Genomic DNA, 26,457 nt, shown 5'->3' with positions numbered 1-26,457 from the left:
GGCAGATCAGAGGCCTATTATTTTTAGGTAAAACAATTAAAATCTGCTTTTAATAAATCACAAATTTTGCAAGTTAGCCATTAATAGTAAGTGCTTTTCAAAGTTTGGCCCAATACATGAAAAAGCCAGAAAAACATACCTGCATTAGTTTTGCCCATCACCTTCTTATGCTGGCCTCAGGAGATTTATTAACAGCATTCAATATTTTAGGTAGGCTGGATGTGGTGGCTCATGCATGTAATCCCAGCACTTTGGGAGGCTGAGGTGGGAGGATGGCTTGAGACCAGGAGTTCAAGACCAGCCTGGTCAACCTAGTGAGCCCCTCGGTCTCTCTGAAAAGAAAAAAAATTTAGGTATCCTGTGGCTACCTCCAAAAACAAACTCCAGAGGAACTGAATTTTTTTTTTATTTCATGTGTTGGGATAATGGCTTCTTTTGCAGTTACTGACGAAGAATTTAAGGGTCAGTAAAAATATTTTTTCATCCTTAATAACATGAATTCTCTCATTTGTGTGTGATATAATGCTAGATATTGTGCCAAAAGTGTTACATAGACATAATCCATGCCCATTTTACAAGATAATACTAATATAGAGAATAAGAATCATTATTATCGTAGTAATTATTATTTTAGTAATAGTAGTAATAATCAAAACAATTACATCAAACACTTATTAAACCCTTATTATGTGATAGGTACTGTGTAAGCAATTTCCACATATTAGCTCCTTAAATGTGATCACTAACCCCATGAGGTAGGTAGCATTATGTCCATTTTATAGATGCAGAAACTGGGCTTTGAAGAGGGAAATCAACTTGCCCAAGGCCATGCAGGCAGTCATTGATAAGGGTGGGGAGCGAGAAGTTGAAGTCTGAGATGTAAGTTCACAGACACGAGTACACAAACGCGTACAAGATACTCGTATGACATGTGGGGTTGCTTGAAATATGTAATTGACTTTCCCCAGCACAAGAAAGTGTTTGGACAGATTTCAAAGGGATCTAACACTTCCTCAGAGGACTGCCCTACGACATTTTTCCGTGTGCTTTTCTGCCTCTTGTCCTATACTTTTGGCATTTCTTCTGCTCTTAGAGGCAATGAGTCAACAGCATATTTTTAGCACCTCCTGTGTGCATAGAAGTGGCCCCTGACTCAATGGGAGTGTATAACTACCATGGGCCAAATCAGTGTGCTTTCCTGTTAGCCAGGGGATTATAGAAGAACACGCTCCCCTGATTCCAACAGAACTTGCTGCCACTCTGATGTCTTCATTGTAAGGCCTCTAAATGAATGTTCAAGAAATTCATGTTAAAGGCACGTGTCATGTGTGTAACTTGTAAACATTTGTGTACTTGTCTCTGTGTCCTTACACCTCAGGCTTCAACTCTTGTTTTTACCTTTATCAATGACTACCTGTGTGCTGTGTGGCTTTGGACCAATTGCTCACCCCCTCTAAAGCTCAGTTTCTGCATCTGTAAAATGGATATAATGCCATATATACATAGATATAGATATACATACACCAATATATATATACACACATATATATATGTGTATATACATATATATATAATATACAAACTGAAATATATAGTTATATAAATATTTCAGTTTAAGTTTCAAAAATCACTGGAGGGTATTTTTATAATACCCTTCAGCAATTTTACCTGCTGCCTTTGCACATTCTGGTGAATTTCTAAATGCAAGTCTGATAGAGATTAATCTTTTAATGCATCATAAATAAAAAAGAAAATCACAGAATGATGTAGCTGGAGAGGACCCTGGGGATCTAGTGTTTCATGAAAGATTAATGTCCTTGATCTGTTTGTAAGTGTTTTGGAAAAATCTTCCATGGTCAAATAAAACTTGGCAATGTTGGATTAAAGTTAAATAGGTTTTTTTTTTTTTCCTGCAGAACTTCATAGTCTTTAATATGCTAATATGTTTTGTGAATCTACAAGGAATGAAGTGTTTCAATGCTTATTTTACCCAGATTCTCATTTTGGGACAGGCTGGTCAAGCTGAGTCAGCTAGTATATTCTCTAGATGGAGATGATGGCTGATGCCTTTTTGAGAGCAAGAGAGTCCCCAGGGGAAGCAAGGGTATATCAGTTGCTCCATTTCATGCCAAGGATCCTCAGTCTTTAGAGGCTCAGAGAAGGCTGAAAGGCTACTCTAGGCTATCAGGGCTACCATTCATTGTGACCCATGCTACAGAGAAGCTTTGAGCTCAGTGCAAAGGAGTGACCAGCCCTTGAGAATCAGGAAAATTTATTTATTCCTGACCTAGTCCACTGAGGACATACAAGGAATGGGGCAGGGGAGTGTCATCACCTATGGTTACAAGCTAGTCTGATTCTCTTTCATTAAGAAAACTGGTCCCTGTGAGTTTAGATTGGGAAGCACCAGGTTAAAAAATGTTTAGGCCAGGAGTGGTGGCCACTGTACTCCAGCCTGGGTGACAGAGTGAGAATCTGTCTTAAAAAAAAAAAAAAAGTTAAGTGATGTCTTCTGTTGAGGACATCTCAGAACTTTTAATATGAAAGTGTGCATTGTGAAGAATGGGAGTAGAGTGTACAGGAGTTTTAAAAGCTACTTGGTCATGAAACTCTTGCTTTGTGCAGGATTCGAGGGGCACTAACATTCTGAGGAAAATAGTTTGGGAAACATTGATCTAATCCAAACTTCTCATTTTACCAGCAAACAACTGTGGGGCCCTCTAAGTTTCCTTTCTCCATCATTGTGACAAATTCATTGGAATTAATTCAATTAAACCTGGGGTCAGCTTTGAAGAGATTTATTTAGCAGGTAAACCTGTTTTGTACATTTTGAGGGAGTTCTGAGTTTCCATAGTCAAAAACCACAGATCAATTTAACCAACCTTTATGGAATATCACCTATGGCCCAAAGACCCTTTAGCTACAGTGATGGTCTACAAAAATATAAACTGTAATTCTTGCAATACAGGAGATTAGTAATAATGGTAAATATAATGATGATGACACCATGAATAGCTAATATTTATTGAATGCCTTTCTATTAGTCAGGCGCTTTACTAAGTATTTTAATCCTCCCAACAATTTATGAGGTAGGGATTATAATAATTCCCATCTTATAGTGAGGACACTGAGGTTAGGAAATTATCCTAGCCTAAATGTTAAGTATAAGCATGAATAGAAAGGTGTTATCAGCCTATAAGACATTCCTTTATGAGTGATACAAAGTCCTATATAAATTCAGAGGAAAGAAAAGTGGTTTTAGAAATCCTTGATCAGTGAGTGTGAAGCATGTGGTGGCCCGGTTACTGTTTGTTTGCCCATCTGTCCTCCCTCTGGGGATCAGCACCCCCTTACTTTGGAATAATTGTTTTCCTTTTCACTGTAAGGTTCTTTCTGGCTATGCGATGGGGCACATTGCCTCAAACTAGCCCTGTTCCAGTCTTTGAGAACCTTGAAATTGGAACCAAGGGAAGAGGATTGCCTCTTGAATGGTAATTCTCTAAAATCTAGTCTGAGGTGCTGGTGCCTAATCCCTGGGTCTGTGGAAGGAGCTGGGCTGTGAGAGGGGAGAATGATGTTGATGTCAAGAGAGAGGCAGGTGCTACGAGCAGAGAGATGGAGGCCTGGAGGGTTTCTGGGCTTCTCTGAGGCTTAGGGTTTGGATCATTGTCTTCGTTACTGGAACAAAGGATTTACCATACCTGCTCTTCTGGGAATGAAACTGTCCTGCTTTGCAAAATAAAGTGTCATTAGAAAGAGATCTTAAAAACCCCACACCATAGACAGGTGCACAGATCCGTAGAAGTGTTAAAGTTCTGTCTGTTGCATGCTAAGCCAAGACTCTTAAGTATGTTCTAAAGAGAAACTGGTGTGTGTAGGCTGTGCACTCCCAGGGAGATAAAAAGTTAGGAACTTTATGGGTTGGGCTTGGTGGCTCCCACCTGTAATCCCAGCACTGTGGGAGGCTAAAGTGGGCAGATTGATTGAGCTGAGGAGTTCGAGACCAGCCTAGGTAACCTGGTGAAACCCCATGTCTACAAAACTACAAAAATTAGCTGGGCGTGGTGGCATGTACCTGTAGGCGGGAGGATCGCTTGAGCCCAAGAGGGAGAGGGTGCAGTGAGCCATGATTGTGCCACTGCACTCCACCTGGGTGACAGGAACTTTATGGGGAATGGGATCTTGGAGACTGAGTAGAGACTCGAGGAAAAAAAAAAAAAAACTACCTCCCCAACTGGCCACACTTTTCTTTTAAAAAATGTTAATTGACAAATTAAAATTGTATGTATTTACGGAGGTATAATGTGATGTTATGATATATGTGTACATTGTGGAATAATTAAATCCAGAGAATTAATAGATTCATCACCTCAAAACCTATCTTTTTTGTGGTGAGAACATTTGAAATTTATTGTCTTAGCAATTTTGAAATACACAATACTTCATTGTTAACTACAGTCACCATGCTGTGCTGTAGATCTCAACAAAATGTATTCTTCCTGTCTCAACTAAAACATTGTACTCTTTGACAACATTTCCCCATTCCTCTCACCCCCTCCAAAAACACCCATTCTTTATGTTGAAGAGAATGGCTAAAAAGTCCCAGCAGGTTTCAACTGACGGCTTCAGTGGTTGTCCCATCACACTTCAATGTTATTAATAGAAAGGGGAGGGGCAATACATAATTCGGACAGGTGGAAAGTACCACTGTAACCACTTTCCTGACTTCACAGAAAAAGTCCTCTTGTTTTCATCTGTAAAATGGGAACTGCGTGAATACCATTCTTCTTTTCTTCCGCCTCCAAAGAAAAAACAGATGCAAAGCCTTTTATCAATTGTAAAACAGTATACAATGTGTGTTATTACTCACAGTTGTCTTACTGTGACCAAACACTTTATAAGCCTGCGGCAAGTCAGCCTTACTCTCAGGAAGTGGACAATATTTGGGGAAGGAGAAGCAGCAGGATCTTTCAGGACAGTAGCCTTGGTGGGTCCAAAAATTCCTTGAGCGAAATGGGAGACAAAACTTTCTTCCTGCTTTGGGGTTTATCCTGTTAGTCTTTTCTCTCTTCACTTCTATTTTCTATGGAGAATTTCCTGGTTTTGGAGTTTGGGTGCGTTTTATGGAGAGGAGGCAGAACATCTTTAGCTCCAGCAGAATGAAAGGATACATGCAAAGGAACCTAGCACAGTATGTGGTACCCAGTTCCCCTTTAACTTGGCTTTATTCATTCACTCCTGGTAGGGCATTAATAAGGGATTTAGCCCCCTCCTATTGAAAACGATTAATTCCGGGAAGAGTTCAGGCAGTGTGGACAGATACAGTGTAGGCCAAGCCTGTTTCTAAGGCAGGAGCTGGGTAGGGAGGGTGAGAAGGGCGAGAAGAATAGGGAAATATGTGTCGTCTGTGTTGCTGCTGTTGCAACCACCACAACAAACAAACAAGTGAAAAAAAAAAAAAAAAAGAATTGTCCATACCGGAAAGTGTGCTGTTTTGGAGGAGGCTGGGGAAAGTGTGGATGGCTCGAGTGGGTCCTGTTGGATTGAAGTCTGACAGTGGTGATTCCCTTCAACAAATGGTCGGGGTGGGAGGGTACACACACACACACACACACACACACACACCCCACACGCAGCGCCCAGCCTCTGATTTCAGCGCTGGCAGGAGATAACCATTCTTAGCTCGCCTTTCCAGGGTTATTTTTGGCTGAGGCTGTTCGCTGATGGCAAAAGGTTTCAGCCCCCTCCCAAATCCCTCCCCGTGCTTGTTCTAAAGAGAAACTGGTGCGTGTAGGCTGCGCACTCCCAGGGAGACAGGGAGACGGGCCTGGCGCCGGAGAGGAACCCGGACTCTGCTCAAAGTCTCGCTGCCCGCCGGCTGTTTTCTGGCGGAGGGTGTGCCCTGGAGGGCGGCGATCGCGCCTGAAGGCTGGGGCCAGGCGCGGGTGCAGGCGTCACCGGGGTCGGGCTAGCAGGCCCTGGAATCAGGCTTTTGGGACACCCCGAAAGTGAGTCCAACTTGGGGAGAAACTGAGGGCACCTCGGGCGGTCTGGCAGCGGAGAAGGTGGGCGGGAGAAAACTTTACAGGAAGGCAGAAGCAATCTCCACCGAGGGAGTCAGCGAGCGGCCGCGCGGAGAGGAGGGGCGGGCGGTCCCCAGGCGGGCGGGCGCAGGGCGCCGACCTGCTGGAGAGGGGGCCCGGGCGCGAGGCAGAGTCCCGGCATGCGGCCAGGCTGGCGGAGGCCCCCGGCAGGCTGCAGATTCCCTCCGGCCCCGGGAGCCGCAGCAGGACCGGCCAGGAGGCGCCACGGAGGGGAGCCCCATCCTGGTGCTGACAGTGCCCACCGCGCCCTACGAGGACCGGCGGCCGGCTGGCGGCGGGGGTCTGCGGTGACCTACTGGCCTCTTCGAGGGCCAGCGCAACTACCTGCCCAACTTCATCCAGAGCGTGCTGTCGTCCATCGACCTGCGCGACCGTCGGGGCTGCACCACGGTTGTGGGCAGCGACGGCAGGTACTTTAGCAGGACGGCCATCGAGATCGTGGTGCAGATGGCCGCGGCCAATGGGGTGAGTGTCCGGATGCCCCTCGCTACACGCCGCGCCGCCGCCATGACCTCTCCTAGCCCTTGTCCCCCTGCTGCCTCCGGGCCCAGCTGGGAGGCCCCTGCCCGGCCCCGGCTTTGCTTCCTCACTCCCGCGTCCTCACCCTCCAGCGCCCCACTCCCGCCTTGCTCGCAGCCTCCCCGGCGCACCCCGGACACTGGGTTCTATTAGTACCCACCGCCCCCAAAAGCCTTGAGGGGTGTCCGTCGTTCCTGGAGCCACTCCGGGTGCCCTGGACTCTTCTCCGACTCTGCACACATCCCGCACCTGCTCATTTTTCTTTCGGACATTCTCTTACCCGGCCCTGTAGATTCCAAGGCAGCTCCCAGTTTTCCATATTGTTCCCAACGCGTTCACTGCCCACAGTCCCCACACAAACTTCTTTCCCAGGCTCACAACATAGTCCCTCTGCCCCGTGCCCTTTTTGCAATAATCTGCCAGTCCCCTAAGTCTTAGCTCTGCCTATTTAACAGTAGTGGTGTCTCAGAACACACACACACACACACACACACACACACACACACACACACACGATCCCTGACATATTTGGCAAGAGTAGGCCCTGAAGGTTTTTAATATTTTGGTTCTTTAACCCAGTGGAATTACTGAATGATTTATTTAATTAGGGTAGGGATGGAGTGGATCCATTTGTTTGATGCTAAACAGCCTGAGCTCGCAGTTCCCAGGGGCATATCTCTAAATGGTCTGAAACGAGATTTGCAGTGGTTTTCTTAATGCAATTCCCAACTTCTCTCCAAATGCCTTTTGACATTTGACAACATTTCATGCCTCTTCCCCTTTCGCTTTTCATCCTTGTTTTCTCTCCCTTCTCCCACGACCTCGGTAGTCTTCTGCAATCCAGATTCTCAGACTTCGGGTTTTTCTCCCTCTGCCCCTTTCCTCTCTGTCCTATAACTAGAAGCACCTTTTGGCATAGACCTGTATCCCAGTTTCCTCTCTCCCAGGTCCAGCAGCATCTCAAGGACATCTACAAGAGGGATACCTAACTTCAGGGGTCTCTGAATGATATGTGGGAAACATCGTCTAAAAAAGTAATTTTATCATTATTCATGCATTTCCATATTTCCATGTTTATACAGATAGCATTGTAGATATTCCCAGGTTTATACAGATAGCGGTGTAGATATTTCCATGTTTATACAGATCACCATGTAGATATTTCCATGTTTCAACAGATGGCAGTGTAGTTATCTCCATGTTTATGAAGATGGCCTTGTAGATATTTCCATGTTTATATAGATCGCGCTGTAGTTATTTCCATCTTTCTAGAAATGGCGGTGTAGATATTTCCATGTTTATACAGATGGCAGTGTAGATATTTCCATGTTTATAAAGATGGCGATGTAGATATTTCCTTATTTATGTAGATGGCGGTGTAGATATTCCCATCTTTATAGAGATGTCAGTGTATATATTTCCATGTTTATAGAGATAGCAGTGTAGATATTTCCATGTTTATACAGATAGCGGTGTAGATATTTCAACGATTATACAGGTGGCGGTGTAGATATTTCCATGTTAATAGAGTTAGTGGTGTAGATATTTCCATGTTTATACAGATGGCCGTGTAGATATCTCCATGTTTATTCAGATGGCGGTGTAGTTAGTTCCATCTTTATACACATAGCGGTGTAGATATTTCCATGTTTATACAGATCATGGTGTATATATTTTCATGTTTATACAGATAGCGTTGTAGATAATTCCATGTTTATAAAGAGAGAGGTGTAGTTATTTCCATGTTTATACAGATCGCGGTGTAGTTATTTCTCTCTTTCTACAGATGGCAGTGTAGACATTTGCATGTTTATACAGATGGTGGTGTAGATATTTCCATGTTTATGAAGATGGCGGTGTAGATATTTCCAAGTTTATAGAGATGGCGGTGAATATATTTCCATGGTTATAGAGATAGCGGTTTAGGTATTGCCTTGTTTATAGTGATAGCGGTGTAGATATTTCCATGTTTATATAGATAGCGGTGTAGATATTTCCATGTTTATACAGATAGCGGTGTTGGTATTTCCATGTTTATGGGGATAGCAGTGTAGATATCTCCATGTTTATGCAGATAGCGTTGTAGATATTTCCACGTTTATACAGATCATGGTGTACATATTTCCATGTTTACACAGATAGCGTTGTAGATATTTCCATGTTTATACAGATAGCGGTGTAGATATTTCCATGTTTATACAGATCACGGTGCCGAAATTTCCATTTTTCTAGAAATGGAATTGTAGATATTTACATGTTTATACAGATGGCACTGTAGACATTTCCATGTTTATATAGATGTCGGTGTAGATATTTCCTTGTTTATGTAGATGGCGGTGTAGGTATTTCCATACTTATAGAGATTGCGTTGTATATATTTCCATGTTTATGGAGATAGCAGAGTAGATATTTCCAATTGCATAGAGATGGCGGTGTAGATATTTCCATGTTTATAGAGATAGCGGTGCGGATATTTCCATATTTATAGAGATAGCGGCGTAGCTACTTCCATGTTTATAGAGATAGTGGTGTACATATTTCCATGTTTATACAGATTGCTGTGTAGATATTTCCATGTGTATACAGATGGAAGTGTAGATATTTCCATGTTCATGCAGATGACTGTGTAGTTATTTCCATGTTTTTAGAGATGGCGGTGTAAATATTCCCATGTTTATACAGAGAGCGCTGAAGATATCTCCATGGTTATACAGATAGCGTTGTAGATATTTCCATGTTTTGAGATAGCGGTGTAGATATATCCATATTTTCAGAGACAGCGGTGTAGATATTTCCTTGTTTACACAGATAGCGGTGTAGATATTTCCATGTTTATACAGATAGCGGTGTAGATATTTCTATGTTTATACCGATCACGGTGTAGATATTTCCATGTTTATAGAGAAAGCGATGTAGATGTTTCCTTGTTTATACTGATAGCGGTGTTGGTATTTCCAAGTTTATACTGATAGCGGTGTAGATATCTCCATGTTTATACAGCTCTCGGTGTAGATATTTCCATGTTAATACAGATAGCTGGGTACATATTTCCATGTTTACAGAGATGGCTTTGTATATATTTCCATGTTTATACAGATGGCTGTGTAGATATTTCCATGTTTTTAGAGATAGCGGTGTAGATATTTCCATGTTTATACAGATAGCGGTGTAGGTATTTCCATATTTATACAGATAGCGGTGTAGATATTTTCATGTTTATACAGATAGCAGAGTAGATATTTCCATCTTTATAAAGATAGCAGTGTATATATTTCCATGTTTATAGAGATCATGGTGTAGATATTTCCAGGTTATACAGATCGTGGTGTAGATATTTCCATGTTTATACAGATAGCGGTGTAGATATTTCCATGTTTATAGAGATAGCGGTGTAGACATTTCCATATTTATACTGATAACGGTGTACATTTTTCCTTGTTTATACAGATAGCGGTGTAGATATTTCCATGTTTATACAGAGAATAGTGTAGTTATTTCCGTGTTTATACATATCACGGTGTAGATATTTCTCTATTTCTACCTATGGCAGTGTAGACATTTGCATGTTTATACAAATGGTGGTGTAGATATTTCCATGTTTATGCACGTGGCGGTGTAGATATTTCCATGTTTATACAGATGGTGGTGTGGATATTTCCATGTTTATACAGATGGCTGTGTAGATATTTCCAGGTTCATACAGATGGCGGTGTAGATATTTCCATTTTTATACAGATGGTGGTGTAGATACTTCCATGTTTATACAGATGACTGTGTCGGCATTTCCATGCTTATACAGTTGGTGGTGCATATATTTCCATTTTTATACAGATAGCGGTGTAGATACTTCCTTGTTTATACAGATAGCGGTGTAGATATTACCATGTTTATACAGATCGCGGTGCAGATATTTCCATCTTTCTAGAAATGGCAGTGTAGATATTTACATGTTTTTACAGATGGCAGTGTAGACATTTCCATGTTTATATAGATGTCGGTGTAGATATTTCCTTGTTTATGTAGATGGCGGTGTAGATATTTCCATGCTTATAGAGATTGCGTTGTATATATTTACATGTTTATGGAGATAGCAGTGTAGATATTTCCAAGTGTATAGAGATGGCGGTGTAGATATTTCCATGTTTATAGAGATAGCGGTGCGGATATTTCCATATTTATAGAGATAGCGGTGTAGGTATTTCCATGTTTATAGAGATAGCGGTGTACATATTTCCATGTTTATACAGATTGCTGTGTAGATATTTCCATGTGTATACAGATGGCAGTGTAGATATTTCCATGTTCATGCAGATGACTGTGTAGTTATTTCCATGTTTTAACAGATGGCGGTGTAGATATTCCCATGTTTATACAGAGAGCGCTGTTTATATTTCCATGGTTATACAGATAGCGTTTTAGATATTTCCATGTTTAGAGATAGCGGTGTAGATATTTCCATATTTTTAGAGATAGCGGTGTAGATATTTCCTTGTTTACACAGATAGCGGTGTAGATATTTCCATGTTTATACAGATAGCGGTGTAGATATTTCTATGTTTATACCGATCGCGGTGCAGATATTTCCATGTTTATAGAGAAAGGGATGTAGATATTTCCTTGTTTATACTGATAGCGGTGTTGGTATTTCCATGTTTATTGAGATTGCGGTGTAGGTATTGCCATGTTTATACAGATGGCTGTGTAGATATTTCCATGTTTATACAGATGGAGGTGTAGACATTCCCATGTTTATAGAGATAGCGGTGTAGATATTTCCATATTTATACAGATAGCGCTGTGTCTATTTCCAGGTTTCTACAGATAGCGGTGTAGATATTTCCATGTTTATACAGATAGCGGTGTAGATATTTCCAGGTTCATACTGATGGTGGTGTAGATATTTCCATGTTTATACAGATGGTGGTGTAGATACTTCCATGTTTATACAGATGACTGTGTCGGCATTTCCATGCTTAAACAGTTGGCGGTGTATATATTTCCATTTTTATACAGATAGCGGTGTAGATATTTCCTTGTTTATACAGATAGCGGTGTAGATATTACCATGTTTATACAGATCGCAGTGCAGATATTTCCATCTTTCTAGAAATGGCAGTGTAGATATTTACATGTTTATGCAGATGACAGTGTAGATATTTCCATGTTTATATAGATGGCGGTGTAGATATTTCCTTGTTTATACAGATAGCGCTGTGGATATTTCCATGTTTATATAGATAGCTGTGTAGATATTTCCATTTTTGTGGAGATAGCGTTGTTGATATTTCCATGTTTATAGGGATAGCGGTGTAGATATTTCCATGTTCATACAGATAGCGGTGTAGTTCTTTCCATGTTTATACAGATAGCGGTGTAGATATTTTCATGTTTATACAGATGGCTGTGTAGATATTTCCGTGTTCATACAAATGCCGGTGTAGAAATTTCCATGATTATACAGATGGTGGTGTAGATATTTCCATGTTTATACAGATGACTTTGTCGGCATTTCCATGTTCATGCAGGTGGCGGTGTAGATACTTTCACGTTTATACAGATAGCGGTGTAGATTTTTCCATATTTATACAGATGGTGGTGTAAATATTTCCATGTTTATACAGATAGCGGTGTAGATATTTCCATGTTTATAGAAATAGCGGTTGAGACTTTTCCATGTTTATACAGATAGCTGTGTAGATATTTCCTTGTTTATACAGATAGTGGTGTAGATTATTCCATGTTTATACAGATAGCGGTGTAGATATTTCCATGTTTATAGAGATGGCGGTGTATATATTTCCATGTTTATAGATATAGCAGTGTAGATATTTCCATGTTTATACAGATAGCGGTGTAGATGTTTCCATGTTTAAGCAGATAGCTGTGTAGATATTTCCATGTTTATACAGATAGTTGTGTTGGTATTTCCATGTTTATACAGATAGCGGTGTAGATATTTCCATGATTATGAAGTTCACAGTGTAGATATTTACATCTCTAAACAGATGGCAGTGTAGATATTTCCATGTTTATACAGATGGCGGTGTAGATAGTTCCATGTTTATGGAGATGGCAGTGTAGATATTCTCATGTTTATAGAAATGGCGGTGTAGATATTTCCATGTTTATAGAGATATCAGTGAAGATATTTCCATGTTTATAGAGATAGCGGTGTAGGTGTTTCCATGTTTATAGAGATAGCGGTGTATATATTTCAATGTTGATACAGATGGCTGTGTAGATATTTCCACGTGTATATAGATGGCAGGGTAGATATTTCCATGTTTATACATATGAATATGTAGATATTTCCATGATTTTACAGATGGCAGTGTAATTATTTCCGTGTTTATAGAGATAGCGTTGTAGATATTTCTTTGTTTATGCAGATGTCAGTGTACATATTTCCATGTTTATACAGATGGCAGTGTAGGTATTTCCATGTTTATAGAGATAGCGGTGTAGATATTTCCATGTTTATACAGATAGCGATGTAGATATTTCCATGTTTATACAGATTGCCGTGTAGATATTTCCATATTTGTACAGATGGCAGTGTAGATATTTCCATGTTTATACAGATGACTGTGTAGATATTTCCACATTTATACAGATGGCGGTGTAGATATTTCCAAGTTTATACAGACAGCGGTGTAGATATTTCCATTTTTCAACAGATGGCAGTGTAGTTATTTCCATGTTTATAAAGATGGCCTTGTAGATATTTCCATGTTTATATAGATCACGGTGTAGATATTTCCATGTTTCTAGAAATGGCATTGTAGTTATTTCCAGGTTCATACAGATATCAGTGTAGATATTTCCATGTTTACATAGATGGTGGTGTAGATATTTCCTTGCTCATGTAGATGGCGGTGTAGATATTTCCATGTTTATAGAGATGGCATTGTATATATTTCCATGTTTAAAGATATAGCGGTGTAGATATTTCCATGTTTATACAGATAGCGGTGTAGATGTTTCCATGTTTATGCAGATAGCTGTGTAGATATTTCCATGTTTATACAGATAGTAGTGTTGGTATTTCCATGTTTATACAGATAGCAGTGTAGATATTTCCATGTTTATACAGATAGCAGTGTAGATATTTCCATGTTTATGCAGCTCACAGTGCAGATATTTACATCTCTAAACAGATGGCAGTGTAGATATTTCCATGTTTATACAGATGGCGGTGTAGATAGTTCCATGTTTATGTAGATGGCAGTGTAGATATTCTCATGTTTATAGAAATGGCGGTGTAGATATTTCCATGTTTATAGAGATATCAGTGAAGATACTTCCATGTTTATAGAGATAGCGGTGTAGGTGTTTCCATGTTTATAGAGATAGCGGTGTATATATTTCAATGTTGATACAGATGGCTGTGTAGTTATTTCCACGTGTATATAGATGGCAGTGTAGATATTTCCATGTTTATACATATGAATGTGTAGATATTTCCATGATTTTACAGATGGCAGTGTAATTATTTTCGTGTTTATAGAGATAGCGTTGTAGATATTTCTTTGTTTATGCAGATGTCAGTGTACATATTTCCATGTTTATACAGATGGCGGTGTAGTTATTTCCATGTTTATAGAGATAGCGGTGTAGATATTTCCATGTTTATACAGATAGCGATGTAGATATTTCCATGTTTATACAGATCGCCGTGTAGATATTTCCATCTTTGTACAGATGGCAGTGTAGATATTTCCATGTTTATACAGATGACTGTGTAGATATTTCCACATTTATACAGATGGCGGTGTAGATATTTCCAAGTTTATACAGACAGCGGTGTAGATATTTCCATTTTTCAACAGATGGCAGTGTAGTTATTTCCATGTTTATAAAGATGGCCTTGTAGATATTTCCATGTTTATATAGATCACGGTGTAGATATTTCCATGTTTCTAAAAATGGCATTGTAGTTATTTCCAGGTTTATACAGATATCAGTGTAGATATTTCCATGTTTACATAGATGGTGGTGTAGATATTTCCATGTTTATACAGATGACTGTTTCGGCATTTCCATGTTCATGCAGGTGGCGGTGTAGATACTTCCATGTTTATAGAGATAGCGGTGTAGATATTTCCATGTTTATACAGATATTGGTGGAGATATTTCCACATTTATACACATCATGGTGTAGGTATTTCCATGCTTATACAGATAGTGTTGTAGATATTCCCAGGGTTATACAGATAGCGGTGTAGATATTTCCATGTTTATACAGATCACGGTGTAGATATTTCCATTTTTCAACAGATGGCAGTGTAGTTATTTCCATGTTTATAAAGATGGCCTTGTCGATATTTCCATGTTTATATAGATCACGGTGTAGATATTTCCATGTTTCTAGAAATGGAAGTGTAGTTATTTCCAGGTTTATACAGATATCAGTGTAGATATTTCCATGTTTACATAGATGGTGGTATAGATATTTCCTCGTTTATGTAGATGGTGGTTTAGATATTTGCATATTTATGGAGATGGCGGTGTATATATTTCCATTTTTAAAGATATAGCGGTGTAGATATTTCCATGTTTATACAGATAGCGGTGTAGATGTTTCCATGTTTATGCAGATAGCTGTGTAGATATTTCCATGTTTATACAGATTGTTGTGTTGGTATTTCCATGTTTATACAGATGGCGGTGTAGATATTTCCATGTTTATACAGCTCACAGTGTAGATATTTATATCTCTAAACAGATGGCAGTGTAGATATTTCCATGTTCATACAGATGGCGGTGTAGATAGTTCCATGTTTATGGAGATGGCAGTGTAGATATTTTCATGTTTATAGAAATGGTGGTGTAGATATTTCCATGTTTATAGAGATAGCAGTGAAGATATTTCCATGTTTATAGAGATAGCGTTGTAGGTGTTTCCATGTTTATAGAGATAGCGGTGTATATATTTCCATGTTGATACAGAAGGCTGTGTAGATATTTCCACGTGTATATAGATGGCAGTGTAGATATTTCCACGTTTATACATATGAATGTGTAGATATTTCCACATTTATACAGATGGCGGTGTAGATATTTCCATGTTTATAGGGATAGCATTGTAGATATTTCCATGTTTACAAAGATTACAGTGTAGGTATTTCCATCTATCTACAGATGGCAGTGTAGGTATTTCTATGTTTATGCAGATGGTGGTGTAGATATTTCCATGTTTATAAAGATGGCGCTGTAGATATTTCCTTGTTTATGTAGATATCTTTATAGATATTTCCATGTTTATAGAGATGGCGGTGTATATATTTCCATGTTTATAGAGATAGCAGTGTAGATATTTCCATGTTTATAGAGATAGTGGTGTAGGGACTTCCGTATTTATAAAGATAGCGGAGTAGATATTTCCATGTTTATACAGATAGCGGTGTAGATATTTCCATGTTTTTATAGATAGCGGTGTTGGTATTTCCATGTTTATACAGATAGCGGTGGAGATATTTCCAGGTTTATACAGCTTGCGTTGTAGATATTTACATCTTTATACAGATGGCAGTGTAGATATTTTCATGTTTATAGAGATGGCGGTGTAGATATTTCCATGTGTATAGAGATAGCGATGTAGATATTTCCATGTTTATAGAGATGGCGGTTTAGGTATTTCCATGTTTACAGAGATAGCGGTGTAGATATTTCCATGTTTATACAAATAGCGGTGTAGGTATTTCAATGTTTATAGAGCAAGCAGAGTAGGTATTTCCATGTTTACACAGATAGCGGTGTAGATATTTCTATGTTTATACAGAGAGCAGTGGAGATATTTCCATGTTTATACCCATAGCGGTGTAGCTATTTCCATGTTTATAGAGATAGCTGTGTAGATATTTCCATGTTTATACAGATAGCGGTGTAGATATTTCCATGTATATACAGATGTCTGTGCAGCTATTTCCATGTTAATACATAGGTCTATGTAGATCTTTCCATGGTAATACAGATGGCAGTGTAGATATTTCCATGTTTATACAGATGGCATAGTAGATATTTCCATGTTTATACAGAAAGCAGTGTAGACATTTCCATGTTTATACAGTTAACAGTGTAGATATTTCCGTGTTTATAGAGATAGCGGTGTTTTTACATATTTATAGAGATCGCGGTGTAGATATTTCCATGTTTATTCAGATGTCGGTGTTGATATTTCCTTGTTTATGTAGATGGTGGTGTAGATATTTCCAAGTTATAGAGATGGTGGTGTATATATTTCCAAGTTTATAGAGATAGCGGTGTAGATATTTCCATGTATATACATACAGCGGAGTAGATATTTCCATGAATATACACATAGCGGTGTAGCTATTTGCATGTTTAAACAGATAGCCGTGTACTTATTTCCATCTTTATACAGATACTGCTGTAGATATTTCCATGTATATACAGATGGCTGTGCAGCTATTTCCATGTTAATACAGAGGGCTGTGTAGATATTTCCATGTTAATACAGATGGCAGTGTAGATGTTTCCATGTTTATACAGATGACTGTGTAGATACGTCCATGTTTATAGAGATGGCAGTGTAGATATTTCCATGTTTATACAGATGCTGGTGTAGGTATTTCCATGTTTATGCAGATAGCGGTGTAGATATTTCCATGTTTATAGAAATAGCGTTGTAAATATTTCATATTTATACAGATAGCGATGGAGATATTTCCATGTTTACACAGATAGCCGTGTAGATATTTCCATGTTTACACAGATAGCCGTGTAGATATTTCCATCTTTACACAGAGAGCGCTGTACATATTTCCATGATTATACAGATCGTGGTGCACATATTTCCATGTTTATACAGATAACTTTGTAGAAATTTCCATGTTTATACTGATAGCGGTGTAGATAGTTCCATGTTTATACAGATCGCGGTGTAGATATTTCCATCTTTCTACAGGTGTCAGTGTAGATATTTCAATGTTTATAGAGATAGCGGTTGAGATATTTCCACGTATATACAGATAGCGGTGTATATATTTCCATGTTTATAGAGATAGCGGTGTAGATATTTCCATGTTTATACACGTAGCTGTGTAGTTATTTCTATGTTTATTCAGATCGCGGTGTTGATATTTCCATGTATATGCAGATAGCAGTGTAGATATTTCCATGTTTATACAGATCGCAGTGTATATATTTCCAACTTTTTACAGATAACGGAGTAGAGATTTCCATGTTTATAGAGATGGCGCTGTTGATATTTCCATGTTTATACAGATGGCCTTGTAGATATTTCCATGTTTATACACATGGCGGTGTGGATATTTCCATGTTTATGCAAATGGCGGTGTAGATATTTCCATGTTTATAGAGATGGCGGTGCAGATATTTCTATGTTTATACAGATGGCTGTGTAGATATTTCCATGTGTATGCAGATGGCATTGTAGTTATTTCCATGTTTATACAGATAGAGCAGTAGATATTTCCATGTTTACAGATGAGTTTGTAGATATTTTCATATTTTTTCAGATGGCAGTGTACATATTTCCATGTTTATACAGATAGCGGTGTGGCTATTTCCATTTTTATACAGGTTGCGGTGTACCTCTTTCCATGTTTATAGTGGTTGCTGTGTAGATACTTCCATGTTTATACATATGGCAGTGTAGTTATTTCGATCTTTATACAGATGTTGGTGTAGATAATTCCATGTTTATACAGATCACTGTGTAATTATTTCCAGGTTTATACAGAAGGCTGTGTAGATATATCCATGTTTATAGAGATAGCTGCGTAGTTATTTCCATGTTTATACATATGGCGGTGTAGACATTTCCATGTTTATAGTGATAGCGTTGTAGATATTTCCATGTTTATAGAGAAAGCGGTGTAGGTATTCCCATGTATATAGAGATAGCGGTGTAGATATTGCCTTGTTTATAGAGAAAGTGGTGTAGGTATTTCCATCTTTATAGAGATATCATAGTAGATATTTCGATGCTTACAGATAGCGGTATAGATATTTCTATGTTTATACAGATAGCGGTGGAGATATTTCCATGTATATAGAGATAGTGGTGTAGCTATTTCCTTGTTTATATACATAGTCGTGTAGATATTTCCATGTTTATACAGATGGCGGTGTAGATATTTCCATGTTTACACAGATGGCGTTGTAGATATTTCCATGTTTATACACATCGCAGTGTAGATATTTCCATGTTTATACAGATGGCGGTGCAGATATTTCCTTGTTTATGTAGATGGTGGTGTAGTTATTTCCAAGTTTATAGAGATGGTGCTGTATGTATTTCCATGTTTATAGAGATAGCGGTGTAGATATTTCTATGTTTATATAGATAGCGTTGTAGATATTTACATGTTTATACAGATAGAAGTGTAGATATTTCCATGTTTATACAGATAGCTGTGTAGATATTTCCATGTTTATAGAGCTTGCATTGTAGATATTTCCATCTTTATACACACAGTGGTGTAGGTATTTCCGTGTTCATGCAGATCATGGTGTAGATATTTCCTTTTTTATACAGATAGCGTTGTAGATATTTCCTTGTTTATACAGATAGCGGTGTAGATATTTCCATGTTTATACAGATAGCGTTGTTGATATTTCCATGTTTATAGGGATAGCGGTGTAGATATTTCCATGTTTATACAGATAGCGGTGTAGATATTTCCATGTTTATACAGATGGAGGTGTAGATAATGCCATGTTTATGGAGATGGCAGTGTAGATATTTTCATGTTCATAGAAATGGCATTGTAGTTATTTCCATGTTTATAGAGATAGCGGTGTAGTTATTTCCATGTTTACAGAGAAAGCGGTGTAGGTATTTCCATGTTTATAGAGAAAGCGGTGTATATATTTCCATGTTTATACAGATGGCTGTGTTGATATTTCCATGTGTACACAGATGGCAGTGTAGATATTTCCATGTTTACACAGATGGTGGTGCAGATACTTCCATGTTTATACAGATGATTTGTAGATATTTCCATGTTTTTACAGACGGCGGTGTAGATATTTCCATCTTTATAGAGATATCGGTGTAGAAATTTCCATGTTTATATAGATGGCAGTGTAGATATTTCCTTGTTATGTAGATGACGGTGTAGATATTTCCATGTTTATTCAGATGGCGGTTTATATAATTCCATGTTTATAGAGATTGCGGTGTAGATATTTCCATGCTTATAGAGATAGTGGTGTAGGTATTTCCATGTTTATAGAGATAGCAGAGTAGTTATTTCCATGTTTATACAGATAGCGGTGTAGATATACCCATGTTTATACAGATAGCGGTGTTGGTATTTCCAAGTTTATACAGATAGCGGTGTAGATATTTCCAGGTTTATACGGCTCGCATTGTAGTTATTTACATCTTTATACAGATGTCATTGTAGATATTTCCGTGTATATACAGATGTCTGTGCAGCTATTTCCATGTTAATACAGTGGGCTGTGTAGATATTTCCCTGTTAATACAGATGGCAGTGTAGATATTTCCAGGTTTATACAGATGGCGGTGAAGATATTACCATGTTCATACAGATAACGGTGTAGATATTTCCATGTTTATAGAGAAAGTGATGTAAATATTTCCATATTTATACAGAGAGCAGTGTAGATATTTCCATGTTTCTACAGATAGCCGTGTAGATATTTCCATCTTTATTCAGATAGCGCTGTACATATTTTCGTGTTTATTCAGACCATAGTGTAGATATTTCCATGTTTATGCAAATAACGTTGTAGATATTTCCATGTTAATACAGATAGCGGTGTAGGTATTTCCATGTTTATGGAGATCGCGGTGTAGATATTTCCATCTTTCTACAGATGGCAGTGTAGATATTTCAATGTTTATAGAGATAGCGGTTGAGATATTTCCAAGTTTATTCAGGTAGCGGTGTATATATTTCAATGTTTATAGAGATAGCGGTGTAGATATTTCCATGTTTATACAGATAGCGGTGTAGTTATTTCTATGTTTATACAGATTGCGGTGTAGACGTTTCCATGTTTATGCAAATAGAAGTGTACATACTTCTAAGTTTATACAGATCGCTGTGTAGATATTTCCATGTTTATACAGATAGCGGTGTAGATATTTACATGTTTATAGAGATAGCAGTGTAGATAATTCCATGTTTATAGAGATTGCGGTGTTGATATTTCCATGTTTATACAGATGGCCCTCTAGATATTTCCATGTTTATGCAGGTAGCGGTGTAGATATTTCCATGGTAATGCAGATGGCGGTGTAGATATTTCCATGTTTATAGAGATACTGGTGTAGATATTTCCATGTTTATAGAGATAGCGGTGTAGGTATTTCCATGTTTATAGAGATCGCAGTGTAGATATTTCCTTGTTTATACAGATGGCTGTGTAGATATTTCCATGTTTATACTGATGGCAGTGTAGATATTTCCATGTTTACAGATAGCGGTGTAGATATTTCCATGTTTACACAGATGGCAGTGTAGATAGTTCCAGGTTTATGGAGATGGCAGTGTAGATATTTCCATGTTTATAGATATAGCGGTGTAGGTATTTCCATGTGTATAGAGATAGCGGTGCTGATGTTTCCATGTTTATATTGATGGCTGTGTAGATATTTCCATGTTTTTACAGATGGCAGTGTACATATTTCCATGTTCATACAGAAAGCCGTTTGGCTATTTCCATTTTTTTACAGGTGGCGGTGTAGCCATTTCCATGTTTATAGAGGTGGCTGTGTAGATATTTCCATGTTTATACATATGGCAGTGTATATATTTCCATGTTTATACAGATGGCGGTGTAGATATGGCGGTGTAGATATTTCCAAGTTTATACAGATGTCTCTGTAGGTATTTCCAGGTTTATACAAATGGCGATGTAGATATTTCCATGTTTATGGAGATAGCCGTGTAGATAATTCCATGTTTATACGGATAGCGGTGTAGATATTTCCATATTTATACAGATTGCGGTGTAGATACTTCCATGTTTATTCATATAGCGGTGTAGATATTTCCATGTTTATACAGATCACGGTGTAGATATTTCCATGTTTATACAGATGGCGATGTAGATATTTCGTTGTTTATGTAGATGGTGGTGTAGGTATTTCCAAGTTTATAGAGATAGCGGTGTAGATACTTCCATGTTTATACAGATAGCGGAGTAGATACTTCCATGTTCATACACATAGCGGTGTAGATATTTCTATGTTTATACAGATAGCCATGGAGATATTTCCATGTTTATAAAGATAGCGCTGTATATATTTCCATGTATATACAGATGGCTGTGCAGCTATTTCCATGTTAATACAGACGGCTGTGTATATATTTCCATGTTAATTCAGATGGCAGTGTAGATATTTCCATGTTTATACAGATGACTGTGTAGATATGTCCATGTTTATACAGATGGCGTTGTAGATATTTCCATGTTTATACAGATGACATTTCAGATATTTCCATGTTTATACAGATGTCTGTTTATGTATTTCCATGTTTATAGAGATAGGTGTGTAGATATTTCCATTTTTATAAAGACAGCGGTGTAGGTATTTCCATGTTTACAGAGACAGCGGTGTTTATATAGCCATATTTATACAGATAGCGGTGTAGATATTTCCATGATTATACAGATAGCGGTGTAGATATTTCGATCTTTATACAGAGAGTGCTGTACATATTTCAATCTATATACAGATCATGGTGTAGATATGTCCATGTTTGTAGAGATAACTTTGTACGTATTTCCATGTTTATACAGGTAGCGGTGTAGATATTTCCATGTTTATACAGATAGCTGTGTAGTTATTTCCATGTTTATAGAGATAGCGGTGTAGATATTACCATGTTTTTACAGATGGCTGTGTAGATATTTCCACGTGTATAAAGATATCAGTGTAGATATTTCCATCTTTATACAGATGGTGGTGTAGATACTTCCATGTTTATACAGATGACTTTGTAGATATTTCCATGTTTTTACAGATGGCGGTGTAGATATTTCTATGTTTATAGAGATAGCGGTGCAGATATTTCCATGTTTATATAGATGGTGATGTAGATATTTCCTTGTTTATGTAGAAGGCGGTGGGAATATTTCCATCTTTATAGCGACGGCGGTGTATATATTTCCATGTTTATAGAGATAGCGGTGTAGATATTTCCATGTTTATAGAGATAGCCGAGAAGATATTTCCATGCTTATACCGATAGCGGTGTAGATATTACCATGTTTATACAGATAGCGGTGTTGGTATTTCCATGTTTATACAGATAGCAGTGTAGATATTTCCATGTTTATACAGCTTGCTGTGTTGATATTTATATCCTTGTACAGATGGCAGTGTAGATATTTCCATGTTTATACAGATGTCGGTGTAGATAGTTCCATGTTTATGGAGATTGCAGTGTAAAAATTTTCAGGTTTATAGAGATGGCGGTGTAGATATTTCCGTGTTTTTAGAGATAGTGTTGTAGATATTTCCATGTTTATAGAGATAGCGGTGTAGGTATATCCATGTTTATAGAGATAGCGATGTAGATATTTCCATGTTTATACAGATGGCTTTGTAGATATTTCCATGTGTATACAGATGGCAGTGTAGATATTTCCATGTTTATACAGATGGCGTTGTAGATATTTCCATGTTGATACAGATGACTGTGTCGATATTTCCATGTTTATATAGATGGCGGTGAAGATATTTCGTTGTTTATGTAGATGGCTGTGTAGATATTTCCATGTTTATAGAGATGGCGGTGTATATATTTCAATGTTTACAGAGATAGCGGTGTAGATATTTCCATGTTTATACCAAATGCGGTGTAGATATTTCCATGTTTATACAGATAGCGGTGTTAATATTTCCATGTTTATACAGATGGCGGTGAAGGTATTTCCATGTTTGTACAGATGGCAGTGTAGATATTTCCATGTGTATACAGATGGCAGTGTAGATATTTCCATGTTTATACTGATAGCGATGTGCATATTTCCATGTTTATAAAGATGACAGTGTAGGTATTTCTATGTTTATAGAGATAGCGGTGTAGATACTTCCATGTTTATAGAGATAGCGGTGTAGGTATTTCAATGTTTATAAAGATAGCGGAGTAGGTATTTCCATATTTTTACAGATAGCGGTGTAGATATTTCCATGTTTATACAGTTAGCGGTGTAGATATTTCCATGTTTATTCAGTTCGCGGTGTAGATATTTCCATCTTTATACAGACAGCGGTGCAGATATTTCCATGTATATACAGATCATGGTGTAGATATTTCCTTGTTTATACAGATAGCGTTGTATATATTTCCATGTTTATACAGATAGCGGTGTAGATAATTCCATGTTTATTCAGGTAGAGGTATAGATATTTCCATGTTTATACAGATCACGGTGTAGATATTTCCATATTTCTACAGATGGTATTGTAGATATTTCTATGTTTATACATATGGCGGCGTAGATATTTCCATGTTTATGCAGATGGCGGTGTAGCTATTTCCATATTTATAGAGATGGCGGTGTAGATATTTCCATGTTTATACAAATAATGGTGTTGGTATTTCCATGTTTACACAAATAGCGGTGTAGATATTTCCATGTTTATACAGCTCCCGGTGTAGTTGTTTCCATCTTTATAGAGATGGCAGTGCAGATATTTCCATTTTTATAGAGACTGCCGTGCAGATATTTCCATGTTTACAGAGATAGCGGTGTAGGTATTTCCATGTGTATAGACATAGTGGGACAGATGTTTCCATGTTTATACTGATGCCTGTGTAGATATTTCCATGTGTATACAGATCGCAGAGTAGATATTTCCATGTTTATAGAGATGGTGGTGTAGATATTTCCATGTCTATACGGATGACTGTGTAGATATTTCCATGTGTATACAGATCGCGGTTTAGATATTTCCATGTTTATACAGATAGCGGAGGAGATATTTCCATGTTAATACAGATAACGATGTAGATAATTCCATGTTTATACAAAGAGCGATGTAGATATTTCCATGTGTATACAGATGGCAGTGTAGATATTTCCATCTTTATGCAGACGGAGGTGTAGATATTTCCATGTTTATACAGATGACAGTGTAGATATTTCCATGTTTTTACAGATGGCGGTGTAGATATTTCCATGTTTATACAGATAGCGGTGTGTCTATTTCCATGTTTATACAGATAGCGGTGTAGATATTTCCATGTTCATAGAGATGGCTGTGTAGTTACTTCCAAGTTTATACAAATGGCAGTGTAGATATTTCCATGTTTATACAGATTGTGGTGTAGATATTTCCATGTTTATACAGAGGACTGTGTAGTTATTTCCCCATTTATACAGATGGCGGTGTAGATATTTCCATGTTTATAGAGATAGCGGTGTAGATATTTCCATGTTTATACAGATGGCTGTGTAGTTATTTACATGTGTATACAGGTGGCAGTGTATATATTTCCATGTTTATAGAGATGGTGATGTAGATATTTCCATGTTTATGCAGATGACTTTGTAGATATTTGCATGTTTATGCAGATGGCGGTGTAGATATTTCCATGTTTATAGAGATAGCGGTGTAGATATTTCCATTTGTATGCAGATAGCGGTGTATATATTTCCATGTTTACAGAGATAACGGTGTGGATATTTCCATATTTATACAGATAACGGTGTAGATATTTCCATGTTTATACAGAAGGCGGTGCAGATATTTCCATGTTTATACAGATAGTGATTTAGATATTTCCATGTTTATACAGATAGCGGTGTAGATATTTCCAAGTTTAAACAGATAGCGGTGTAGATATTTCCATGTTTATACAGTAGTGGTGGAGATATTTCCTAGTTTATACTGATCGTGGTGTAGATATTTCATGTTTATACAGATGACTGTGCAGATATTTCCATGATTTTACAGGTGGCGGTGTAGATATTTCCATGTTTATACAGATTGCGTTGTGGCTATTTACATGTTTATGCAGATAGCGGTGCAGATATTTCCAAATTTATAGAGAAGGCTGTGTAGATATTTCAATGTTTATACAGATGGTTGTGTAGATATTTCCATGTTTATACAGATGGTTGTGTAGATATTTCTATGTTTATTCAGATGACTGTGTAGTTATTTCCATGTTTATACAGATGGCGGTTTAGATATTTCCATGTTTATAGAGATAGCCATGTAGATATTTCCATGTTTATACAGATAGAGGTGTAGACATTTCCATGTTTATAGAGATATCAGTGTAGATATTTCCATATTTATACAGATATCGGTGTAGATATTTGGGTGTTTATACAGATAGCGGTGAAGATATTTCCATGTTTATACAGATCGTGTTGTAGATATTTCCATGTTTATACAGATAGCGGTGTGGATATTTCCATGTTTCCACAGACAGAGGTGTAGATATTTTCATGTTTATACAGATTGCGGTATAGATATATCCATCTTTCTACAGATGGCAGTGTAGATATTTCCATGTTTATACAGATGGCGGTGTGGATATTTCCATGTTTATATAGATAGCGGTTCAGATATTTCCTTGTTTATAGAGATGGCGGTGTAGATATTTCTATGTTTATAGAGATAGCGGTGTAGATATTTCCATGTTTATAGACATAGCGGTGTAGATATTTCCATATTTACAGAGAAAGCGGTGCAGGTATTTCCATGTTTATAGAGATAGCGGTGAAGGTATTTCCATGTATATACAGATGGCTGTGTAGATATTTCCATGTGTATACAGATGGCAGTGTAGATATTTCCATGTGTATTCAGATGGAGGTGTAGATATTTCTATGTTTACAGTTGAATGTG

The sequence above is a fragment of the Pan troglodytes genome, chromosome 14 (genome assembly GCF_028858775.2).
Source record: "Pan troglodytes isolate AG18354 chromosome 14, NHGRI_mPanTro3-v2.0_pri, whole genome shotgun sequence".
In the NCBI taxonomy this organism is placed as follows: Eukaryota; Metazoa; Chordata; class Mammalia; order Primates; family Hominidae; genus Pan; species Pan troglodytes.
This window is presented reverse-complemented; position numbering follows the sequence as displayed.